This window comes from Mobula hypostoma, chromosome 19, assembly GCF_963921235.1.
Source record: "Mobula hypostoma chromosome 19, sMobHyp1.1, whole genome shotgun sequence".
Classification (NCBI taxonomy): Eukaryota; Metazoa; Chordata; class Chondrichthyes; order Myliobatiformes; family Myliobatidae; genus Mobula; species Mobula hypostoma.
The window spans coordinates 64,039,573-64,065,061 of NC_086115.1; the positions used below are offsets into that span (position 1 = coordinate 64,039,573).

The 25,489-nt window shown below is 42.0% G+C and overlaps 2 long non-coding RNA genes across 2 annotated transcripts in view; one reads left to right on the forward strand and one right to left on the reverse strand.

Annotated features, from left to right (window-relative positions):
- The window catches only part of LOC134358759 (uncharacterized), a 48,137-nt gene extending 35,462 nt beyond the window's left edge, over positions 1-12,675 (reverse strand). The window contains exon 1 of the long non-coding RNA XR_010020941.1: positions 12,565-12,675. This is a non-coding gene — a long non-coding RNA (uncharacterized LOC134358759). The remainder of the gene's footprint in view (positions 1-12,564) is intronic.
- Positions 9,767-11,494, forward strand: LOC134358758 (uncharacterized). The gene is made up of 3 exons (XR_010020940.1): positions 9,767-9,901; positions 10,008-10,301; positions 11,194-11,494. It is a non-coding gene; the product is annotated as an uncharacterized LOC134358758 (long non-coding RNA).
- Positions 12,676-25,489: the final 12,814 nt, after the last annotated feature.

Here is a 25,489-nt window from a genome sequence, read left to right on the forward strand (position 1 = left end):
CGTTTCCACTCCTGTTGTTATAAAGTTAATCTGAGGAAGGAAAATAGTTACAAATTCTGCAAATACCTAAACAGTCATTTAATTCCTTATTTATGGATTAAATATTTGACAATCATCATCGTCATCATTATGTGCAGTGTTGTATGGCAAGGGCAATCGTGGTTTTTCCATGACCATGATTGTTCTTGGCAAGTTTTTCTATGAAGAGGTTTGACATTACCTTCTCTTGGGCAGTTTCTTTACATGACAGGTAACCCCAGCCATTATCAAAATACTCTTCAGAGATTGTCTGCCTGGCATCAGTGGTTGCATAACCAGGACCTTTGTGATATGTACCAGCTGCTCATATGACCATTTCACGTAATGTTGTTTGGGGGACCAAGCAAATGTTACACATTGCTCAGGGGTGACCTGCAGGCTAGTGGAGGGAAGGAGCACCTTACATCTCCTTTGGTAGAGATGTGTCTCCACCCCGATATTATCACTAAATAAAAGTTATTACACAACTGCCTAGGAAGCAACAGAAGTTTTGTTAGCGGAATCCGAATTCATCCTTCTAATGTCTTGTCATTCTATTTATCATATTCTAAACATTCTTATCAAGAAATGGCAACATTTTGAAAAGTGCTCATGTGATCATAGAGCCATTGAGAGCAGAATCAGGCCCTGGAGTTCATTGTGCCCACACTGATCAATCACTGCTGATCTATATGAATTGGATTTGCCAGCAGCACACATAGGACATGGAGGAACTCAGCAGGTTAGGCAGCATCTATGGAAATTATTAAGCAGTCAATGTTTTGGACCAAGACCCTTCATCAGTACCAGCACGGTTCAAAGCCTCCAATATCTTCATGATTCAAGTGTTCTTTGAGGTGCCTCTTAAATGTGAGAGCACCTACCTTCACCACCTTTTGAGATAGTGCATTCTAGTTTGAAACCACATTCTGGATGAAGATACTCCCCCTTTGATCCCCCTCCTGACTGATTATTCCTTGCCTTACATTTGAATTCTCTGTTAATTTTCATTTCAATTAGGTCTCCAGTTTACACATATCCCATGAAATATGGGAACACCGCTACCATCAACATAACTTCCAATTATCAGATGATTCTGATTTGAAAAAACAATAGATCACAATTGCTTCACCAAACACAACACAGTGGCTCAAGAAGACATTGATTTATACTTATTTATTTATTTGTATTTAGAGATACCGCACAAAATAGACCCTTGCTGACATTTGAGGTGTGCTGCCCAGTAAACCTCCCCCGACAGTCCCCAACCTAACCTTAACCTAATCACAGAGTAATTTATAATGACTAATTAACCTACTAACAAACTACAGTATGTCTTTGGATTGTGGGAGGGAGGCAGAGCACCCGGATGAAACCTACACATTCCACAGGGAGGAAATACAGACTCATTACATGGGACACCAGGACTGAACTCTGAACCCTGAGCTGTGATAGTGTCACGCTAACTGCTTTGCTGCCGTGACACTTCATCGACTTCTAAAAGGGCAGTTATAAACAGGCAAAAGTTTGAGCTTGCCATTAGCCTAAGTGTCAGATTGGTTAGTATTAGATTTTCATGAAGAAAACAAAAATCTATTTATTCCGGCTAGAATAGATCAGCTCATTCTGAGGTGAGGAAGTCTAGTTCATTGGAAGTTGCTCGATTACCTTCCTACATCCACAGACTGTGCTTAAATTTACAGATACTACAGTCCTAGAGATTCTGCAGATGCTGAAAATCCAGAATAATGCACAAAAATGCTGGAGGTCTTAGTAGGTCAGGCAGCATCTATGGAAATGAATAAAGAGTTGATGTTTCAGGCTGAGACCATTTATCTGTACTTCAGGAAATTATAACAGATTATTACTGACACATTCTTCCTGTCAGTATCACAGTATTGACACATCCATCAGCACTTCATCAACAGTATACAGCAAGAACAGCAGCTGCCACACAAATGTTACTTTTCTTTGCACATTGGAGTTTATGATTTCCCATATACGAGAATGCATTTCAACATTGCTAGAGAACTTTCAGTGCAATTTATAACAAAAAATAAATCACATCACAAAAAAAACCTTAACATTGACACCTTAAGTGGGTTTCAGTATCCTTGTGCTGTGCTGAAGTGTCCATTTGTGACTGAGGATAGACTGATGGAAGCTTCCTTACACACAACATGATCTTGTCCAGGTGGGCTTGCCTCCAACTACTGCCCATGGACATCAAAGTTCCCTTGTGGCATATTTCTGCTTCTTTACAGCTTTGAACTGCTCCCACATGGCAGAGGTCAGACCCTTAGTTAGAGCCTCAGTCTGAGCCTCGAGTAGATATCTCCTGAACTGGTGGGGAGTGTACAGTGGGAATGTTGGCAATCCTCAGTAAGGGAGTGCATGTGATTTCTAGAGTCGAGATCATATTCCTCTGCTTCCACACAGCCAACAACTGGAGGTTAAAGTAGGACTCCTTCTTGTTCCCAGTGAGGTGAGTCTGATAATGCACTATTAATCTATTACACAGTCAGGCAAGTCTTTCAGCCGTGGTCCTCCCTGGGACGCTCCTGACTATTTGGATACACAGGTATCCTTCCCACTAATGAACCCATCCCATATAGTCCCAATAAAAAAGGCATCTGTTGGTCTTGCAAGACCATGGATCTGCACCTGGAAAGTCTTCACTCTCCAGGGTGCAGGCCTGGGCAAGGTTGTATGGAAGACCAGCAGTTGCCCATGCTGCAAGTCTCCCCTCTCCACGATACCAATGTTGTCCAAGGGAAGGGCATTAGGACCCATACAGCTTGGCACCAGTGTTGTCGCAGAGCAATGAGTGATTAAGTGCCTTGCTCAAGGACACAACACGTTCCCTCGGCTGGGGCTCGAACTCACGACCTTCAGGTAGCTAGTCCAATGCCTTAACCACTTGGCCACGTGCCCAATAACAAGCAAGCTTACCCACAATCTTGGACATATATAGAGAAAAGAGTCAGTAACATCATGAAGGATCCCACCCAACCTGCTCGTGGACTGTTTGTCCCACTCCCATCAGGGAAGAGGCTACATAGCATCCACATCAGGACCACCAAACTCAAAAACAGTTGCTTTTCCTGAGCAGTAAGGCTCGACAACAGCTCCACCCACTATCCCACCCCACCTGTCCTCCTTTTTTTAATACAATGTTCCTCCAGTGTGATATCACAGAAACACAAGGCAGACCAAGACTGAAAAACTGACAAAAACCACATAATTATAACATATCGTCACAACAGTGCAAGCAATACCATAATTTGATGAAGAACAGACCATGGGCACGGTAAAAAAAAGTCTCAAAGTCTCTCGAAAGTCCCATCATCTCATGCAGATGGTAGAAGGAAGAAAACTCTCCCTGCCACGAGCTCCCAGCGCCGCAAACTTGCCGATGCATCATCCTGGAAGCACCCGACCACAGTCCGACTCTGAGTCCGTCCAAAAACTTCAAGCCTCCGACCAGCCCTCTGACACTGAGCACCGAGCACCCTCTCTGCCGAGCGCTTCGACCCCGGCCCCGGCCGCCAGCAACAGGAAAAGCCAAGGATTTGGGGCCTTCCCTCCGGAGATTCTCGATTGCATAGTAGCAGCGGCAGCGAACCAGGCATTTCAGAAGTTTCTCCAGATGTTCCTCTGTGCTTCTCACATCTGTCTCCATCAAATCAGAATTGTGCACGGCACAATTTAACAAATACGATATCATTTCATCGGAGCGGTCGCGCGTGCTGTGTCGCATCGCCATCTTCTCCTCCCTCCTTCAGATGCTGGGATCAGAAGCAACAATCAGAACAGCTAGGGGAACTGAACGGATCAAGCAGCATCTGTGGAGGCAAGTGAAGGGTTGATGTTTTTAATTGAGACCCTGCGACAGGAAGAGATTGTTATGTTTGTAAGGTGTGGCCAAAAACATATACCATAATGATACTGCGGCTCCAATTGTAATGAGAAGGTGTACTGCCAATCAAATCAAAAGGGACGTAGTACATATAATAGCCAAGTCATTGGGTATATTTAAGCAGAGGTTGATAGGTTCTTAATTAGCCAGGGTGTCAACGGTTACAAGAAGAAGGCAGGAGAAGGGGTTTGAGAGAAAAATAAATCAGCCATGATCGAATGGCAGGTAAGATGTGATGGGCCAATGGCCTAATTATATTCCTATGTCTTATAGTCCTTATAATGAAACCCTGTCTCTGTACCTACCAGGCAGTTAAAATTACAGGTTTATAGCATGGTTTGGAAATCTTTGGCCCCTCTGGCCTTTAGTTGGACAATGGTCATCTTTATTAGGGACAAGTGCTCTACCCACAAAGCTTCTCCCTTCTATTCCTCACTCGATTTGTCTAAACGGAAGTGATAAAGGATGCTGACTAACTCATTATTGTTCCTCTTAAGGCCTGATCTCTGCATAGGGGTGGTGGAGTTGAAATTCAGTAATGGGATGAGGTTTAGGATGTGGGGGTATGCGCTGGAGGAATCAATTTTGTGATAAACAGTACGTATCAGTGCTGAGTAAATGTCAGCACATCAGATCTGTATTTATATGGTTTCAGAGCTCACCTGAAAATACCTAGTCATGTCTGCTAATTCATTGCCTAAGGGTTGATCTACATTCATGAAGGAGACGCTATATGAACCACTTCCTCCTAGGCATTTCTGATGGGAGAAGGCTGCTAATGAACTATGTCCCAAAGTAGGGTACTTAACTTGTTATTCCCATCTTCCAGCATGTATCACACCATTGAGCATTTCAATCTTTCTCTCAAGCTTCCTCCTTGGCAGCTGTAGAATGGATGTTACCGCTGCCTTTCAGCCTGGGGAAGGGGAAGTGCAGCTTTAAGAATTGGTCCCTTCTATAAGCGCTGCACGCAGAGTGTCACCAGCTGTGTTCGGTTAAGTGTGGTCTGGTTAAGATGTGTACTCATCCCATTTTGAGTATATAAACTACTATAATTATCTCAGAACCGTTTGGACCAGTTTTATGAGCACTGGAGCACCATAAAAAGGGATGCATGCCAATTTCTAGGCATATTTTCCTGAAGCTGATTTTAAAAGATGGATTTACTACTTTAAAATTATTGGTGTGTATTAAATGCTGTTGGTTGAGCTTCAGGAGTTATAAACATAATGTTCAAATGATTCCTGTGTAGAGGAAGTCCCATAAAGACCAATAAATGTGAGCCATTTTAGCGCAACACAGTGAGTCAACAAGAAAATAGGCAGTCTGCCCCAGTAAGTCCACATTGATCATTATGCTCCACATATACACAACTCCACCATATCCCATTTCATTCTTCTGACATTCCAACAAATCATCCCATAGAATTTACACACCAGGAGCAAAATAATGAAACATTAACCAACGAAACTCACATTTTAGGGATTGGGGGCAGGGGGGAACTGGAGCATCCAGAGGAAACCCTTTGTAGATACAGAGAAAACAGAGGCAATATGGTGAATCTGTGGAATTTGTTGCTGCAGTTGGCAGTGGAGACCAAGTCATTGGGTATATTTAAGGCAGAGGTTGATAGATTCTTGATTGGTCTGGGCATGAAGTGATACGTGGAGAAGGTAGGAGATCAGAGCTGAGAGGGAAAATGGATCAGCCATGATGAATTGGCAGAGCAGACTTGATGGGTCAAACAGCCCAATTCTGTTCCTATATTTTGTCGTCTTATGGTCTTATTCCATACAGGCAGCAGCTGAGAATTGATCCTGGATTTGTGGAACTGTGTGGCACCAGCTCTAACCGCATCCTGAACAGTTAAGGATTCTTCTTAATGTCTTAAATTGGTTGGCTTTTGTTAATGTCATGAGGATATTTTAAAATTGGAAAAATATGTCAAGTTAGATGCTCCAAAAAGTACTTGCAGCTTCATAACAATGGTTATTATGAATTAACAATTTATTTTTAAAGTTGCAACTTTCCTTCTGAGTTGATTATGTAATGTAGACAAGTATTTGCTGCTCTGAGGGGTCAAGACTGGCCTAAGATCTTTAGTTTTCAATTCAGTTGAGGGATTTTTAACGTTTGGCAACATCAGTTCAAAAAAAAACACAATCAGGCAAGAGTATGAACTTTAGATCTCAATATAACACAACCAAATTGAAACTGGTACAAAAAGAACAATATGTACTAAATCAAAGTCACATTAACTTGTTAAAATTTACCATCACCTATGGGATCAGCACATTCCACAAACAGATGGAAATGACCCTTAATTTGAATGTCATCGGCACCACTCTTAAAGCATACGAGCTTCACTGTAAATTCTAAACGATTGCCATTTATTGCATGGGAAAGAAGCTGACTTTTCTGAGTAAACCCACAAGATGTTGGTATAAAAACTGAAAAGTTTAAGTTTTAATTACAGTATAGCGTGGTTAAAAATGTAATCATTCACATCGTTCCCATTCACAACAGGAATGTTCACCATATGGAGAACAGAGCAGAAAATCATAAAGTAATAGAGCAGGAAAAAGGGCACTTTGCTCTGCCAAATCTGTTCCCACTCTAACAAAGAACAATAGTCTGCAAATAATGATATATTTAGTCCTCAGGTTCGGACAGGACAGATAAGACAGCTCCTTGTTATGATAACCATGTTGCAACATCTCTGCACAAATTGCTGTTCATCTTATCTGCTTTCTATTTAATGTGGACTTGTACAACATTAGTTTGGATTCCACTATATCCATAACCCATTGAACATATCTTTGTTCAGAAAGCCATACACTAAATTTCAATGGTGCAACTCTATACACAGGTAATTGTAAAAGTATTAGATTAGAATGGGTGGTAGTTCCCATGTATCCAAACTAGCCTTGCCCTCATAAAATAGCAGCTCAACTTGTTTAAGATACACTGTTGCAACTATTGCTAGCTTCATGTAATACTCCATAGTACTATGTACTTATTGCTAGCTTTGTGTGATACTCCATAGTACTGTGTATTTATTACTAGCTTTGCGTAATACTCCATAATACTGTGTACTTATTACTAACTTCATGTAATGCATCTGAGTACTGTGTACATATTACTAACTTCATGTCTCTCTCTCTCTGGCTGTCCATCCCATAGGATGATGATGGTTCCTTTCAGTCAGTTAGTGGGGTGGTATCCCACTCCTCAGAAAGGAACAGCGTGTGTGTGACTGGATTTTAGGTGAGTAGGGGGTTGCACGGGTCCAGACCCACCCTCTCGACAACCCCTCCCGGATCCAGCAGCATGGTGGGGTCCAAAACGGCTGGGGGATGTTCTGTTGCCGTGAATGGCCAGACCAAGCTTCAATGCAAGGGATGCCCTTTCCGCGCCTCACGGCACGTGTTTGCTAGATGGCCATTGACCATACGAGAGGGTTCATCCGCCCTTTGACAGGTCTTGTTTTTCGTCCTGCAGGGTGTCTAGCCACCCTCCTCACCAGGCAAGCCTGGTGGGGGAGCCGGTTTAGTCGCCGACCACCCAGGTAGTACTGGGTTACATGGTACCAGTAGCACGCAGACGAGTGACCTAACCAGGTCATGTAACGCACCCTAGTACTGTGTACTTATTGCTAACTTTATGTAATGCACCGTAGTACTGAGCTTTATGCATTGAGTTGCTTCCACATGATTGGCTGATTAGATATTTGCATTAATAAGCAGGTATAGAGCTGTACCTAATAAAGTGGTCACTGGGTGTATAACTGATACTCACTTGGCAGTTATCATTGTTTCAGTGGGTAAGCTTCAGATTTCTTTCGAGAATTATATTACATGAAATGTTCTCACAACTGAGGCTTACATCACATCTTGTACATTTTGTTACAGCCTGACATAAAACCAATTTAAAACAAAAAATGTGCCATTTCCTTCAGTAGGTTGTAATTAGCCCGAGGAAAATGTTTTAAATTCCATGTAAGATTAACAGTTGGAATGCAATGCTTGGAATAGGTAGCATTCAAAAAGGAACTGGGTTTGCAGCATCTGCGGAACCTCTTGTGTTTATACTCCCATTCCTCCACTTACTTCTTCCAAGACATTCTCTCATGCACATATCAACACCTACCTAATTGCAGTGCCACCCATCCGCACGCCTCTGGGCCAGTGGGAGGTAACAGGAGCACCAGGGGGAAATGCACACAGTCATTGAGGAAGCAACAGAGGTCAGAATCAAACTCAGCCCTGTAGCTGTGCAGCACCCCACATTGTCCTAGAAGACACAGCTATAGAGTAATTAAGTAATCCAACACAGAAACAGGCCCTACAGCCCATCTCTTCCATGCAGACTAAAATATCCATTGAAGCCATCTCCATTTGCTCTTGTTTGGCTTACCCAGGTACCCGTCCAAATGTATCTTAAATGTTGTTATTATACCTACTCAACCATTTCCCATGGCAACCTGTTCCATATACACATCATCTACTGTGTTAAATTGTCCCTCTGGTCCCTCACAAACCTCTCCCCTCTCACCTTAAACCTATGATTCCTTTTGCCAGGGTAGGAATAACATAACATACATAACATATAAGTAATGTTCTCTGAAAAAGAAAAGATGTATTAGAATCAGAATCAAATTTAATTCACTGGCATATGACAAGAATTATATTGTTTTGTGGCAGCAGTACATTGCACGACATAATAAAAACTATGTTACAATAATAAATAAATATAATAATTAGTACAAGAAGAATGTAAAAAAGAAAAAAATAGGTAAGTGGTGTACATGGGTTCATTCCTCCATTCAGAAATTTCATGGTGGTATGGAAAAACTGTTCCTGAAACATTGAGTGTGTGTCTTCAGGCTCTTGTACCTCCTCCCTGATGGTAGCAATGAGAAGAAGGCTTGCCTGGGGTCTTGAATAATGTATGCCATCTTTCTGAGGAGAGCTTGATGCTGGGGAGGCTAGTGTCCGTAATGGAACTGACTGAGTTTACAATTTTCTGCAGCTTTTTCCAACCCTGTGTGGTGGATGGTGATGGAACCAGTTAGAATGCTTTCCATGGTACATCTGTAGACATTCATGAGAGTTTTTGGTGACATACCAAGTCTCGTCAAATTTCTAATGAAATATAGCCACTGTTGTGCCTTTTTTTTGTAATTACATCGATATGTTGGGCCCAGGGTAGATTTTCAGAGATCTTGACAGCCAGGAACTTGAAGCTGCTCGCTCTTTCCACTTCTGATCCCTCGATGTGGACTGGAGTGTGTTCCCTCAAATTCCCCTTCCTGAAATCCATGATCAATTCCTTTTGTTTTACTGACACTGCCTTCAAGGCTGCCACACCACTCAACCAGCTGATCTATCTCACTCTGTATACCTCATCACCATCTGAAATTCTGCCAATAATAGTTGTGTCATTGGCAAATTTATAGATGACATTTGAACTGTGTCTAGCCACACAGTCGTGGGTGTAGAAGGTGTAGAGCAGTGGGCTAAGAACGTGCCTGGCAGTGTTGATTATCAGTGAGGAGATGTTACATCCAAACCGCACCGACGGTGATCTCGAGTGAGGAAGACAAGGATCCAATGGCAGAAGGAAATACAGAAGCCCAGATTTTGGAGCTTGTTGATTAGTACTGGGGGTATGATGGTGTTGAACACTGAGCTATAATCAATAAACGATTACCAGAGCATAAACTTATACTTATCTTCTTTTACATTTTGACCAGGTAGCCACAATTTTTTTTTAAGTGTGGTGGGCTGGGAAGAGGAGAAAAGACCGGCAGAAATGCGGGTGTCTCTTTAGACCTCTGGAGAAGGACACGAGGAAACATCCCGTGTCAAAGTGAAATGATTGCTGCGCCTTGAGCGTCTGTGGTGTGAACGCGAACGCTGAAACTAAACACAGAGGAGGAACTTAAACACCGGAAACAAAAAGGTAATAATAATAAAAAAATGGACGATTCGATAGTTACAATGTGATTACACATTTTGTTTTGCCAACAGTGCAACAATCCAATAGAAATACATTGATTTTCATGCAGGTTTTACTCCGGTAAATCTGACGGGTTACAGTGGTTGTCGTACGCATTGTCAACACATATCAATATACTCAACATACCAAAAGAGGGAACAAACTAAACCGCTCCCTACTGCATTAATAACGCCAGAGGAAGTAATCGGCCAAATCCCAGCGGCAACTACCGGCGGAATTGGCGCAGAGCTTTGAACTGCGGGAACTGTAGTTCGCACTGCAGTGCTTTAACTTTTTGGTTGCTTCTTGGGAGAAATTCAGCCTCCGACAGGAAGTTTGTAGAGGCAAGGAAGCGTTACTATTGGTAAGTTCTACTAATGACCAATTAACGTTTGTTGCCTCTTTCTTCAGTGTAAAGGGAAGTGAAACGAGTCCACCAGTCAGTGTAGCCCTCGGGCTAAATACACCACCCATCAGATATGAACTGTGTTTGAAGTGCCCTGCATTCCCAGGTCTTCACGGGTAAAGCCCCCACCCACTCCCACCTCTCCACCACTGAGCAGGAAACCATCGTCAAGAACCTCTCTTCCCACTGATGTCATTAGGAAGGAATACTGAAGCCTCAGGAACGGTTATTACCCCTCAACCACACACCATACAGGAACAGTTATTACCCCGAGGCAAATTCTCTCGCCCCATCGCAGAACTCCTCCTACAACCTATGGACTCTTCATCTCATGCTGTCGATATTTATTGTTTATTTAATTATTCATTTATTATTTATTTTAAAATATCTGTATTTGCACAGTTTGGCTTTTGCACATTGTTTGTCCATCTTGTTGGCCGTGGTCTTTCATTGATTATATTGTGTCTTGTGGATTTATTGAGTATGCCTGCAAGAAACTGAATCTCAGGGTTGTTATGGTGACATACATGTACTTTGATAATAAATTTACTTTGAACTTTGAACGATGAAAAGGTAATAGTTAGAAAGTTACCGGCGAATAAATGCGTTGCGGAATAAACACCATTTTACATTGGTTATGCACTAACTTCATTAGGTATCTCCTGTAACTTACTAAAATAACTCACATAAACACGTGTTAACAGATTTTGCCTACGAATCGCATTTTGGGGTATCAATTACGTATTGTGTTCAGGAAATAGCAAGCCAGTGCTTATTAGAATTATTTTGAAATGTGTATGTATACATTTGGTTTTGATAATCTACATAATATTAAATTTCTTCTCATCAGGGTTTTGACGGGCAGCGTACGTACGTTCCATTTAGCAAATGCAACCTCTGATGGTGAACGCTGTTGTATAATAATGGCAATTGAACGGATCTAAGATAAGATCACGCGTTCTAAATGAGTGAGGGGTTGCTGCAATATGAAGACCGGCGCTTCAACCAGCTGAGAAACACAGTTTATTTTAAAATGCAACGCACACAAAATGCTGGAGAAACTCAGCAGGTCAGACAGCATCTATGGAGAGGAATAAACAGTCGACGTTTCAGGCCGAGACCGCTCTTCGGGACTCGGGATTCCCAGAATCATGATCTCATGAGTTTTTATTTTGTACAACCATCTACCTCACATATGTACACACAATGGCCACTTTATTAGGTACACCTGCTCCTTAACATAAATATCTAATCAGCCAGTTGTGTGGCAGACATGCTCAAATCGCTCAGTTGTTGTCCAGACCAAACATCGGAATGGGGAAGAAATGTGATCGGAGTGACTTTGGCCGTGGAATTATTGTTGGTGCCAGACGGGGTGGTTTGATTTTCCAGAGTTTACAGAGAATAGTGCGAGAAACAAACAAAAAAAAATCTAGTGATCGGCAGTTCTGAGAGTGAAAGTCCCTTGTTAATGAGAGACAGACAAACAAGAGAAAACCTGCAGATGTTGGAAATCCACACAACACACTCTGCGCCTATGCTGAACTCGTCAACTTCATCCACTTTGCTTCCAACTTCAACCCCGACCTCAAATTTACCAGGTCCATTTCCGACGCCTCCCTCTCGTTTCTCGATCTCTCTGTCTCTATCTATGGAGACAGGTAATCTCCTGATGTCTATTACAAACCCACGGACTCTCACATCGACCTGGACTATGCCACCTCCCACCCTGTTACTTATAAAAACGCCACCCCCTTCTCTCAATTCCTCATTCTCCGCCGCATCTGCTCTCAGGGTGAGGCTTTTCATTCCATAACTAATTAGATGTCTTCCTTCTTCAAAGAAAGTGTCTTCCTCCACCATCAATGCTGCCTTCAGCCGCATCTCTTGCATTTCACGCACGTCTGCTCTTACCCTATTCTCTCGCCACCCGACGAGATATAGGGATCGTCTTGTCCTCATCTACCACCCCCAGCAGCCTCCGCGACCAGCACTTCATTCTCCCCCAGCACAGAGCACATCTCCCCGCCCCCCCCCCCCCGTCTGCTTACCACGGGGATCGCCCCCTACGTGACTCTCTAGTCCATTCGTCCCTCCCCACTGATCTCCCTCCTGGCACTTACCCTAGTAAGCGGAACAAGTGCTACGCCTGCCCCTACACCTCCTCCCTCACTGCCATTCAGGGCCCCAAACAAACCTTCCAGCTGAGGTGACACTTCACCTGTGAGTTTTTTTTTGGAGTCGTCTACTGTGTCCGGTGCTCCCAATGTGGCCTCTTGTATATTGGTGAGACCTGACGTAGGCTGGTAGATCTGAGTTCCTCCAGTTTTTTGTGTGTGCTTCTTATTAATGAGAGGGGTCCGACAGGCTGTTTCAAGCTGACGGGAAGGCGGCAGTAACTCAGACGCGCTGCGACAGTGACGTGCAGCAAAGCATCTCTGAATGTGCAACACGTTGAACCTTGCAATGGATGGGCGGCAACAGCAGAAAACCACGAACATATACCCAGTGGCATTTTCAGAACCATTATTAAATTTAATGTATCTTATTATTCGCTGAACCATGTTCTGTATATCGGTATACTTTTTTTGCAAATCTGGCAGTGAAAATCAAATGCTTTTATTATATATCTGCTGAGGTTTCGTGTAAATGCAGAGAACCCCGAACAAACATAAAACACTGCCCAGAATTACTTGCCCAGCCCCTTTACCCACAGAACCATCATCCTACGGTGAAATAAAGCGGGTTCATTACTTTATTTCAGAAATAGGGCCAAAACTGGGGCATGGATAGACGCGGGTAGAGACGGCGAGATATCTACTGGGGTTTTAATATGGGGCAGCGGAATAAAGATACACTCCATTGTCAATCGGACGATCTTCAAAACGTTGTACAATGCAGAACTGTAATGGAGATATATTGGTTTAATTTGGCGTTCATTCTCTACAATTGTCAACATCAATAACATCCAGTGGTTTTACAATCGCTTTGAGGACCATGCCTTTAATTCAGCAACAGTCAGCACGCAGTTTTGAATTAATTAACTTAGTCTAAAATTCTGGATTCTAAGAGTTGTGGATAAAGGAGACGCATTTTTAATGAACAAAATTAAATATCCGTCAAAGGCTTCAGCAAAAGAAACAATTCTTTCTGAAGGATGATTATCAATGAACTGACGGCTAATTATAGGGAAATAATAAATTCCGTTCTAATTACAGGCTGTCTGTCGGCGTCTTGTCCCAACGACGCAACAGATCAGAATCAAGTTTATTGTCACCGGCATGTGATGTGAAATTTGTTAACTTAGTAGCAGCAGTTCAATGCAATACATAATATAGAAAAAATAAAATAATAAACAATTCTTATTCAGTATACTTTATACAGTACAAGTATATTGAATAAATTAAAATAGTGCAAAAAACCAGAAATACTATATATTTTTCTTAAAAAGTGAGGTAATGTCCAAGGGTTCAATGTCCATTTCGGAATCTGATGGCAGAGGGGAAGAAGCTGTTCCTGAATCGTTGAGTATGTGCCTTCCAGCTTCTGTACCTCCTACCTGATGGTAACAGTGAGAAAAGGGCATGCCCTGGGTGCTGGAGAATCCATAAATTCTATTGACTGTTTCAGTTCATGTCCGATACCATAAGACATAGGAGCAGAATTAGGCCATTCGACCATCGAGGCTACTCCACCATTCAATCATGGCTGATCTTTTTCCCCTCCTCAGCCCCATTCCCCAACCTTCTCCCCATAACCTTTGATGCCATGTCCAATCAAGAACCTATCAAGCTCTGCCATAATTTCCTCAACGACCTGGCCTCTACCGCTGCCTGTGGTAGTAAATTCTACAAGTTTACTATCCTCTGGCTAAAGACATTTCTCTATACTGTATCTCTGTTTTAAATGGACGCCCCTCTATCGTGAGGCTGTGCCCTCTTCTCCTAGACTCCCCCACCATGGGAAACATCATCCTTTCCACATCTACTGTCTAGGCCTTTCAACGTTCGAAAGGTTTCAATGAGGACCCCCCCCCCCACCCCATCTTTCTAACTTCCAGCCAGAATTATCAAACATTCCTCGTATGATAAAATTTTCATTTTCGGAATCATCCTTGTGAACCTCCTCTGAACCCTCTCCAATGCCAGTACATCTTTTAGATGAGGAGATGAAAACTGTTGACAATACTCAAGGTGAGGCCTCACCAGTGCCTTATAAAGCCTCAGCATCACATCCCTGCTCTTGTATTCTAGACCTCTTGAAATGAGTGCTAACATTACATTTGCCTACCTCACCACCGACTCGACCTGCAAGTTAACTTTGAAGTGTTCTGCTCAACGACTCCCAAGTCCCTCTGCATCTCAGATTTTTGGATTTTCTCCTCCTAGTTTACTACAACTGGAGTGCAAAGCCCTCTAAAAGGAAGTGTAAGTTTGACCTGTCAGTTCGGGGATGGGGGGTAAGGATTTCTTGAGCAATGATCCGGTAAAAAAATAACGGACAAAACCCGCTCCATTCGTTCTTAGCGCAATCCGAATTCCTCGCCGTATGGCTTATGCCTTCAAGTTCAGTTTATCGTCAATGAACCATACAGATGTATACCGCCCGACCAAGGTGCACAACACAGGTCATTTAACTCATAACAAAGTAATATTACCATAAGTAAATGTAGCAACTAATAAGGTGTATATGCAAGTATACAGCATAACGCGACGGGCGCTTCAGGCGTGATGGTGGCAGGGAATTCAGTAGTCTTCACGGCCTGGGGGAAGAAGCTACTTCCCATGCGAACAGATCTTGGTCTAATGCCACGGTACCTCCTGACTGATGGTAGGGGTCAAAGAGGTTGTGGCTGGATAGGAGGGATTATTGACAATGCTAAGGGCCCTGCATACGCAGTACTCCTGATTTAAAAAATCCCTAGGTACAGGGGTTTCCATCCTGGGGTCTACAGATCCCTCGGTTAATGGTAGGGGTCCATGGCATTTTAAAAAGTTGGAAACCCCTGCTGGAGGAGGTAAACAGACCCCAATGATTCTCTCAGCAGTCCTTGCAATCCTTGGTGGGGACTTACGGTCAGTTTTCCACCACTAGACGAGATAATCATTCTCTACTGTCGCCTCTAATTGCCCAGGCTTCAGCCTTACCAATTATGTGCAATTTTGGATTGGAGTGGCTTTTCCGTGACAATCAGTTTACAATCGCGAGCACGCAGCATTGACTTAATGTGCGTTCAGGATAAACTGCTCAACGTGCGATTTCCAGAGATTGGGCACCCAGCAAATAATTTAACTATTCCAAGTCATATTCTCATAATTTTATGTAATTATTTGATCTTTAGAGTAATCAAAAACGATTTGACATTTAACTTGGGGAAAAAGACTAGCATAGGAAGTGTCAAACTAACGTTGCTGTTAGAAGGGAACCTGCGGTTTGACCGCCAATAACTTCTGAAAGGGGGGTTACGAAAGTCACCTCACTCTCCTTAGCTTTTCCGGAAAGCTGTGCCCTGATTAAAGCTGGTGTTGGGCCATTGCAGGCTTAATCTCATCTGGTTAGTAGAAGTATAATTACCCCGCTCTAGGAAAGCAGGTCAGATGGAGACCTCATCGAACGATAACACGCGGAGCTCAACCCAGTTTACAAACCACCTGCCTCGGGTAGATAAAACGACAGCTCCTCATTCCGCCCCCTCCCAAAACCACCCCGCCCCCCCCCCACGGAAATATACTTTACTTCCCTGCTGGAACAGCAAACCGCGTAATGCAGTTCACTATCGTGCGCATTTAGATTCAATCTAGATCACTATCCGAACTGAATACTCAAAGTTCAAAGTAAATTTATCAAAGTACTGTAAATATGTTTTCTTGCGGGCAAAGTACAAGAAACACAGTAGAATCAAAGGCCGCACCCAACAGGACGGACAAACAGCCAATGTGCAAAAGACAACAAATTGTGCTAATTAAAAAAAAAGGATAAATAAAAATAGTAATAATAAATAATCGATAAATATCGAGAACACGAGACGAAGAGTCCTTGAAAGTGAGTCTATAGGTTATGAGAACGGTTCAGTGATGGGGCGAGTGAAGTTTCAAGAGCCTGATATTTGAGGGGCAATAACTATCCCTGAAACTGGTGGTGTTCGTCCTGACACTCCAGTCTATACTTCCTGATGGTAGCAGCGAGAAGAGAGCTTTACCTGGGTAGTGGGGGTCGGGTCCCTGATGATGGATACTGCCTTCCTGTGACAACGCTCCGTGTAGATGTTCTTAATGGTGCGGAGGACTTTACCCGTAACGGACTGGGCCGTATCAACCAGTTTTGTAGTATTTTCCGTTCAAGGGCATTGGTATTTCCATACCAGAACGTGATGCAAGCACATAATGTACTCTCCTCCACATACCTATAGACTTTTATCATTATTCTTTTTGAGACCGTGGCTCACCTCTGATTACCGACCGCAACGGCTGATTTTCATTTAAAATACGCTAAGATTTTAATTTTAATGACGTGCCAAACAATCGGTGAATCAGTCTCCCTAAATGATTTGCTCGTGCTTGTGTGCCGCACATACACATCATCTGTTTTAAAAGAATAACTGTGAATTCCATTGAACAAACAGAACATGCTAGGAATTCTAACACAAGAGATTCTGCAGATGCTGGAAATCCAGAGCAACACGGCAGGTCAGGCAGTAGCTATGGAGAGGAATAAAGAATCGACGCTTCAGGCCGAGACCCTTCAAAAGCTGTTAGTACTCAGCAGGTCAGGCAGCAGCTATGGAGTCAGATACGGTGTTAAGATGTGAGCTTCGAAGCCCTTCGACAGAACTGGGAACGTCGGATTGCCAGTTCACTACGTGGAAGACATGTGTCCTGATATAGAATTATTCACCTTTTAACAACTGTATATGGAGTGGATCGTCAATTATAGATGATGCATTCGTCTTTGATTTGCTAGAGTTTTAGTGTTTACCTTCAACGGTGAAGACTGAAATGCTAAGTTAATCACCAGTGACCAGGTTACAGTAAAATTGAGATGTCAATTAACTAGTGCGTAATCATCAACCATCGTGTTCTTTCCCACGAAATTATTTTTAATCTTTGAACACTAAGTTAACGATTGCAAACCTGTCATATTTGAAATCGCTCTGGAAAAAGGCATCACCTGGAATAATAACATCTCGAAAAACTTATTACAATATTTAAATGTCAAATGTTATATAAACTGGTTACATAGAGGGTGCTTATTTTCAGGGTCTGTTTCGCTTTATCGTCAAAATGTGTACAATCTGCAGGCAAAGTAAACATCAGGCCTGTTTTTTAAAGTAGCAATTGAATTAATAAAAATAGTCATTTTAAATAATATACTAACTCTTTCCGCGCATGGTATAATATACGTTGGCAGAGGTGTGAAACGGGCGCTGCGTTAAAATGTCTCATTTAATTTAAATAACCTTGCACCTGCAATAGAATAGCAGGTGGATTGGATTCTCACTGCACGTTGGTCTGCAGACATTATATTAACACTATTAGACAGAAAGAAGATCAATAAATTCATTGAAAAGTTGCTGCAAAATGATAGTGAATCGTGGTGTCGATCCTTTTTCATCGCGAAACTTGTTTTAATGCCAAACATGTTGAATGTGAACACATTTCGGCAGATATTAAAGGTCCCTTTATCTCTTGCTGTGCTCTGTAATTGTCACAGCATACTTCACCTCTGAAGGTTAAACGGTTTTCTTTTGAGGCTATGTAATGCTTATCATTTTGGGGAAGGGAAACGAGAGCGTGCCTGAAGAATAGAGAACGATATTCTTGTGTAAAACTTTCATTCAGAAGCCCTCACCCCCCACTTAGGTCGATAAAACAGATATTGGAAGCAAGTTTAAGTTAATTAACCTTTCTGAGGTACAATTGTGCAGGACAGGGAACCTGAGAGCAGGTCTGGAATCACCGACATCTACCAAATTGATGGCAATGAAAAAAAACTAAAGGAGCACAAAAGTATACTTGTTTGGCGATTAATGCAACGTGGACGCTTATTTTTAAACCTTCCGTCCTGGGTGAATTACAGACTGTACTTTTCTGCTAGAGATGATTTGGGGTGATATGCTCCTACGCAAAACCGATAAAGAGTATTGACAACATTTGAAGTGGGATAAAGACCCGTAATGACAGTCCACCATTTCCAGAGAATAAGTTATAAATTTAAGAGGCGTTCAGGTGTGGGATGGTTCTCTCCGGAGTGGAAAAAAACTTCGTATCCTGTCTAGTCTATAGCGCACACCTGATAAATACTTAAGATACCAAATTTGATGAAGGCGGGGTTTCCCTTATCTTTAGAATAGATAATTAAAATACTATAAGAATGCAAAACCTAAAGCTTACAATCAACTAGATCACAAACAAGAGAAATTCGGCAGATGCTGGAAATCCTAGCAACACACACAAATTGCTGGAGGAACTCAGCAGGCCAGGCAACATCTATGGAAAAAAAATACAGTCAACTTTTTGGGCCGAAACTCTTCGGCGGGACTGAAAAAAGAGGCTGAAGGATAGATTTTAAAAGTGGGGAGAGAAAAACGCAAGGTGATAGGTGAAACCTGGAGGGGGACGGATTAAATAAAGAGCTGGGAAGTTGATTGGCGAAAGAAGCTGAAGGACATGGAAGAAAGAAAAGGGGGGGGGGAGAGAGCACCCGAGGGAGGGGCGGGCAGGCAAGGAGATGAGGTGAGAGAGAAAAGGGGATAGAAAATGGTGAAGGAGATGGGGGTGGGGAGGCATCATCGGAAGTTTGAGAAATTGATGTTCATGCCATCAGGTTGGAGGCTACCCAGACGGAATATAAGGTGTTTTTCCTCCAACCTGAGTATAGCCTCATCACGACAGTGGAGGAGGCTATGCATGGACATACCAGAATGGGAACTGGAATTAAAATTAAAATGGGTGGCCACTGGGAGTTCCCGCTTGTTCTGGCGGACGGAGAGTGGATACTCGGCGAAGCGGTCTCCCAATCTACCTCAGGCTTCACCGATGTATAGGAGGTCACACCGGGAGCACCGAACACAGTAAATTACCCCAACAGACTCACAGATGAAGTGTCACCTCACCTATAACTATTTAGGGCCCTGGATGGTAATAAGGGGGGGGGGGTGGGCTGGAGGAGGTGTGGGGGCAGGTGTGGTATTTATTCCGCTTATAAAAGTGCCAGGAGGGAGGAATGGACAAGCGAGTCGCGTGGGGAGCAATCCCAGCAGAAAGTAGAAAGTAGGGGGGAGCGGTAGGGACTGATATGCTTGTCGGTGGGAACCCTTAGCCTAATCACAGTTTACAATAACCAATGAAGCGGTACGAGGTTAACCTGTGAGAGGAAATCCACGCATTCCATGGGATGGACGTACACACTACTTACGGACAGCGTCGGAATTGAATTCCGACTCTCCGAGCTGTAAAAGCTTCGCGCTGTTTCCTACGGGACCATGGCGCCTCCACTCTGAAACTAATGCGCGTATACTTTACAGTTGCAACTTGTGTAGTTAGCAAAGTCAGAGTGACTGACGTTAAATGATGCGGCATTGAAAACTCATTGTAGCTGCACGGATTTGAGTCTTACACCTTCTACAGACGCAACCGTCCAAATAACTGACAAAAACCTCTGATATTTAGAGAATCGAGGTGAGCAGAAATGTATGTCATTTGCCGCCTTTCCAATGTCATGCTCGAGCTGATATGATGATAGATGGCGTCTGATTACCTAAAGCATATCAAGTTCAATAAGATTTCAGAATTACCAATATAGCTATTAACTAATAAACCTCGGGGAAAACACACGCTACTTTTTAACAGAAGACATCGTCATTAAGACATTAAATGTATTTCTCTTAAGAAGTCTGCAACCTTCTACACTATGAATTATTTTTCTCCTCAAGTTGACGCACTTGCTTCAATTGGTGGCCAAATTAGTGTAGTTTTGAGTTATATAGCGTAGTACAGAATTTAATGCTGGACCGTGCTCTGATTTTTGCAGTTTGATTGACAGTTGAAGGGTTACGAGTTCGTGTTAATTCCTGCGAGCCGGAGAAACAAGTCGCATCACAGGCTTTTTTGGGGGGGATCACGTGTACTGTTTCATGCTTCACGGCGGATCTCTGCAGGATCATAATTACCGGATAATTAGAAGTATCACTGTGGTAATCATTCTTTTCATCTGTGCAAAGTTCCCTAATAAAGAGTCTCTTTCAGGTAGTTTCACCTGCCTTCTGATCAGTCTAGTCGTTAGCCAGTATTGATGCTGTTAAGTATTTAGGTAATGTCTGGGAAGTTTAGACCCCTCGCAATAATTAAAGATGGAAAAAAAATACACAATTTCGAAGCAATTGGAGGTAAGTTATTTGAAGGCCCAAATTCGTCTGGTAAAGGATTTACCTGGCTTTTATTAATACTGTGAACAATGCATCTCTTGTCTCGGCGGCAATCACTTTGTTCCTGTTCAGTAAATTTGGTGAGATAGGGGATGCTTTGAATTTATATTTCCCCAATACGTACCTGGAATTTAGTGTTAAACTCTTACTGATCGTTTTAGCCACTTATTTAAAGGCGTGAAGGAGAAACGAGAGTTACCCGCTTCCATGACTTAATGTATTACTTGTTTGTTGAAAATGGGCGAAGGACCGCACAAAGCAACTTATTCAGCTATCATAGTAGAACTACCATTTAAAATGGGTGGGAATTTCATTTATAAACACATAGCATAAATTAAGAATTACAAACGATTACGCTTTTTGGATAGTTCACTTGATTTTAGAAACGGTGATGTGGACACTAAATATTTTCACAGTGTTTGAGGGCGGAGTAGGCTATTAGTAAGAACTACTTAAGAGTACAACTAATAACATTTGAAGCGTTAATAATTCTACGTGCCTGCTTCTCAAGAATCAGCCACAAGGCTTATTAACAAGCCTTCATACCCGTTACTTCTCTGTCGAGATGAGCTGGGGCATCAGCTTTCTTAAAAGCTACTATTACTACGGAGCTGACAAACAGCCCATCTGGCTAAATTTGATAATCAGAAAAAGAATGTGAAGTACAGAAGAAATGCAGTTCAGGGCCAGTCACCTGGATCAGAACCAGGTTTAGTAAATCAGAAAACAACTGCTTTACTCGGTTTCAATACTTAAACAGATCATCAAATTTAATTAAAATGCTCTCAACATTTGAAGCTGTAGTTCATTGAATGTCTAGTTATTATTTCTAAGAAAACGTCGCCAATAATCCTTTTATCTGATCGTGGGCCACATTTGTTAGGAAAAACTACTTGTTATTTTTCAGTTTTCTGCTTTTGTTGAACATCTACCAAGCCATTGTGTCCAATCTCCTGCGAGGAATGATAACTAATAGTGGAATGTTCATATTATCTGGAGGGAATTAATTTGTCCTTGAATGGTGCATCTATTAGTTTAAAAGAACAGAATACGTGGCTTTTAATTTTCAAAGGTGATGTCATGAGGAATTGGTGTGTGTACGTACTAATTTAGACGCCGACAATTACCCACTGAATAAGGTATCAAAATCAAGTTTCCAGTAATGATATGTCTCTGGAAATGGAGACGGCGTTGTTAATTACCTCGTTTGGAAGATCCTGTATAACTTTAAGACAGAACTAGAATGTTCTATGACCATTCCTCCAATTATCTTGGATAACTAATGGTCTAGCTGGACCAGCTGCATAACCTTCTAACAGATCCTCAATCACTCCCCTGGGCAGGGCATTTACCTGATATTAAAATTAAAGGGGATGTTAGAAAATAAGACGTTATCTTAATGGTGGTGTTCGACCTGTAAATGAATCCCTACGGGTTAATGATAGCGAAGCAACTCTTGTTCCCTAGTTGGTTCTTATTACTAAGGTTCAGTGAGAAACTAAGGGGGAAACAACGCCATTCTTCTTTTGACGGCAGTAAGTAGAAATCACAGGACTGGTTCCAGCAGAAGACTTTTCTTTATCAATGTTACTTTCATTTGTGGATGTTAGAGTGCACTGTTTTATTTTTAAACAGTGCAAACAGTTTCTTAGAAAAGAGGTTGGACGTTTATTTATCTCCCCCTAATTAGATTTAAAACCGGAGAAATCATCTCTGTTGCACGGGCCCATGGAGCCTGATTTAAATACTTTTGCTGCTTTGTGTCAGTGAGAAATTATAATGAAGCCATGAATACCCTATTGACTGTAGATTAGAGGATTGCAACTAATTGGTCAATTGTCTAATTGTTCTTTGTTAATTAGCTGGCAGAGGGAAACAGATGGAATCAATGAATGACCGCTAGGGTTTCTTATAAAGCAATCCCTCCTTAATCTGGTAAAGCCAGTGCGATCAAGCGAGCATATTAACGGTGGTGCGAATTGCGCCTTGCAACGGTTTATAAGGGATAAAACGTTGATTTTTCTATTATATTGTAGATCATCTTCTAGCCAGAAGCATTCCAATCTTCTGAAATGACAAACTATCGCTAGTAACTATGTCTAGTCTGGAAGTAGTTAGCTTTCCCCTTACCCCGTTCCATGTAGTACGGTCTGACCGTACTCCTGATCCACATTCCACCTGTTTCTCTCTTTGAAAAAACAATTCAAATTTCCTCTAAAAAGTGCCGCTGCATTTGTTCCGACTGCCTTATCAACCATTGTTCTCGATTGCTCGATGATTCAGGAGCCCATAGAATTTCGTTTTTCTATGTCGCCTCCGATTAAAATTAAAACTAAAGTTAGCGTAAGATTTAAACAAAGCATAGCATCGAGTTCGAAGAAGAGGCTGTAATCTCCAGAACCATGCGGACTGTAGAAAGTGACGGGTAACAATTAGTTTTATATAAATATGGAAAATTGGAGAAAGAAGCTGTTTGGCAGTCTTTCGGCTTTTCCTTTGGTCTTGGATGGGTTCATGTGGCTAATTTGACACATTGGCGGATGGGGTGCATAGTGGGCAGGGAACATGATATCCTATGGTAAAAGAATTTGCAAGTAAGACCACCTTGAAGAATACTTGGTAAGTTTTTTCATTTCCAATGCTCATTGTTTCCTATAGAATCTGATATAAAATGGCCTCAAATAATCTTTTTGAATACTTTTTAAAATTAAGCAGATATGTTTAAATTATTACCTGGATCCTATCATGGCAGTGCAGCTGGTATCAGTGGTATGTAGCCTTATTGGATAGGATTCTTAGTGTGCTTTGCAGCCTTTTTCACTGAAATGCATTTCCTTACTCTTTCCACAATAACCAGTTCATAAATCCTTGTTTATTCAATATTTACTTCCTTGGTGCCTTTAAGTCAAATGCATAGGGGTTGGGTGTTGAGTGAGGGTTCTGCTGAAAGCAATGCTGTTGCTACTTTTGCCAGATGTGCAGGAATAAGTTACTGTACCCCATGGGCCTTCAGTTCAAAGCACTTCTCCCATTTCTCTTTTCCCAGCTCCTAGTCAACATCTGAGTTCACTTTTTAGATTAAATCTGATGAAAAGTTATTGACCTGAAATGATAGCTGTTTCTCAGCTGAGTAAAATAGCGTTAGTCATCTGAGAAACCCTCAAGGCCATGTCACATTCTTGTTAGGACCATCTGAGGTGGGATATCACAAACCTATCTGGTTTTGTTATTAGCCAAACCTCAGAAAAGATGCTGCTGGAGAAAGTGGTATAAGAGAAAGGGCACCTTCAGAGGTATTGGACAGTCCTTATCATTGTGCTGCCAAAGATCAGGTTTGTTCAATTCTCCATACTGTAGCTGGATCAGACCTCAGACCTCAGTTTACTGTTGGAGTACTTGCCATAAGAATCAGAAAGTTAAGGTTTATGATGTCCTCTTCAAACTCATCACCAATTCCACAAAACAAAAGTTACACTGCATCAAAAATTAAAGGATAAAATTAGTGCAGTTAACAGTCAAATGTTTTTATTCCATTCTTTCACAGTAGCTGGGTAGATCTAGAGTTTATCCCCTTTCTATTATAGACACAGAAATAAGTGGCTTGCAAAGATATTTTGCAATTCGACCAAGTCTTGTACATAGCCTGAGTCCTGACTGGAGAAAGGTAGCTGACACTCCCATTAGGATATTGGTGGTGGTTGTGATGTTGTTGAGCCTACATCATCATTCTTAATTAAATAACTCCAACAACTTTCAGGTTTTTGATTTTCAAGACGGGATTTGAAATGTTTCTAATTCATTATCCCAGACTTATCCACTATGTAATCATTGAGCGGTATGGTATAGGAACAGGCTGCTTGCTGTCCATGTCTTTGCCAATTCATATGAATCCCCTATGCCTGTATTTAATATATCCTTTTATCCCTTGTCTATTCAGGAGTCTATTTAAATATCTCCAATTCCACCATCTTCCCTGGCAGTGAATTCCATACCTCAACCATTCCTTGGGGTGGGGAATATTTCACAGCAAATTTTCTTTAAAATTCTTGCCCTCAGCTTAAGTCTACACGTTCTTTAGATGTACGCACCATGAGAAAAAATATTCTGCCTCTCCTGTACCTTTTATAATCTCATGTCTCCAAGTCACTCATCAGCCTGTTCTGCTCCAGGGAATCTTTCCCCGTAATTAAAGTCCTCCAGTCAAAATAGCACCCTGGTGAAACTTTGCATTCTCTCCAGGGCATCCACATACTTCCTTTCGTGTGCTGACCAAAACAGCACATGATACTTCTAGTGTGGTCTGGTCAGTGTTTTGTAAGGTCTCCACATTTGTCCCCTGACGCATGGAGGTCAGCATGCCATAGCCGCCTTCAATGCTAACAAGCTGTGCTGCCACTTTCAGGAAATATGGACTGGAACATCGAGACCCCCCGTTCATCTACATTCCTCAGTGGCCTACTATAGACCTACTATAGGAGTATCCCACTCCTATTTGACTTCTCAAAATGCACCACTTCATACTTGCTGGGGTTAAATTCCACTTATCATCCCTTTGCTCAACTTTCCATCTACTTAAAATTTCAGTACTGAGTGCTATAAATGTTCCTGGTTCTCTGAATGTCACCAGTACAGGGCTCAGTGATTTCTAGTGTTTTAGACAGATACTTTGAAAGTGAATGCTAATGCATATTTCAGATATTACAAAAGATTGGCTTGTAATACA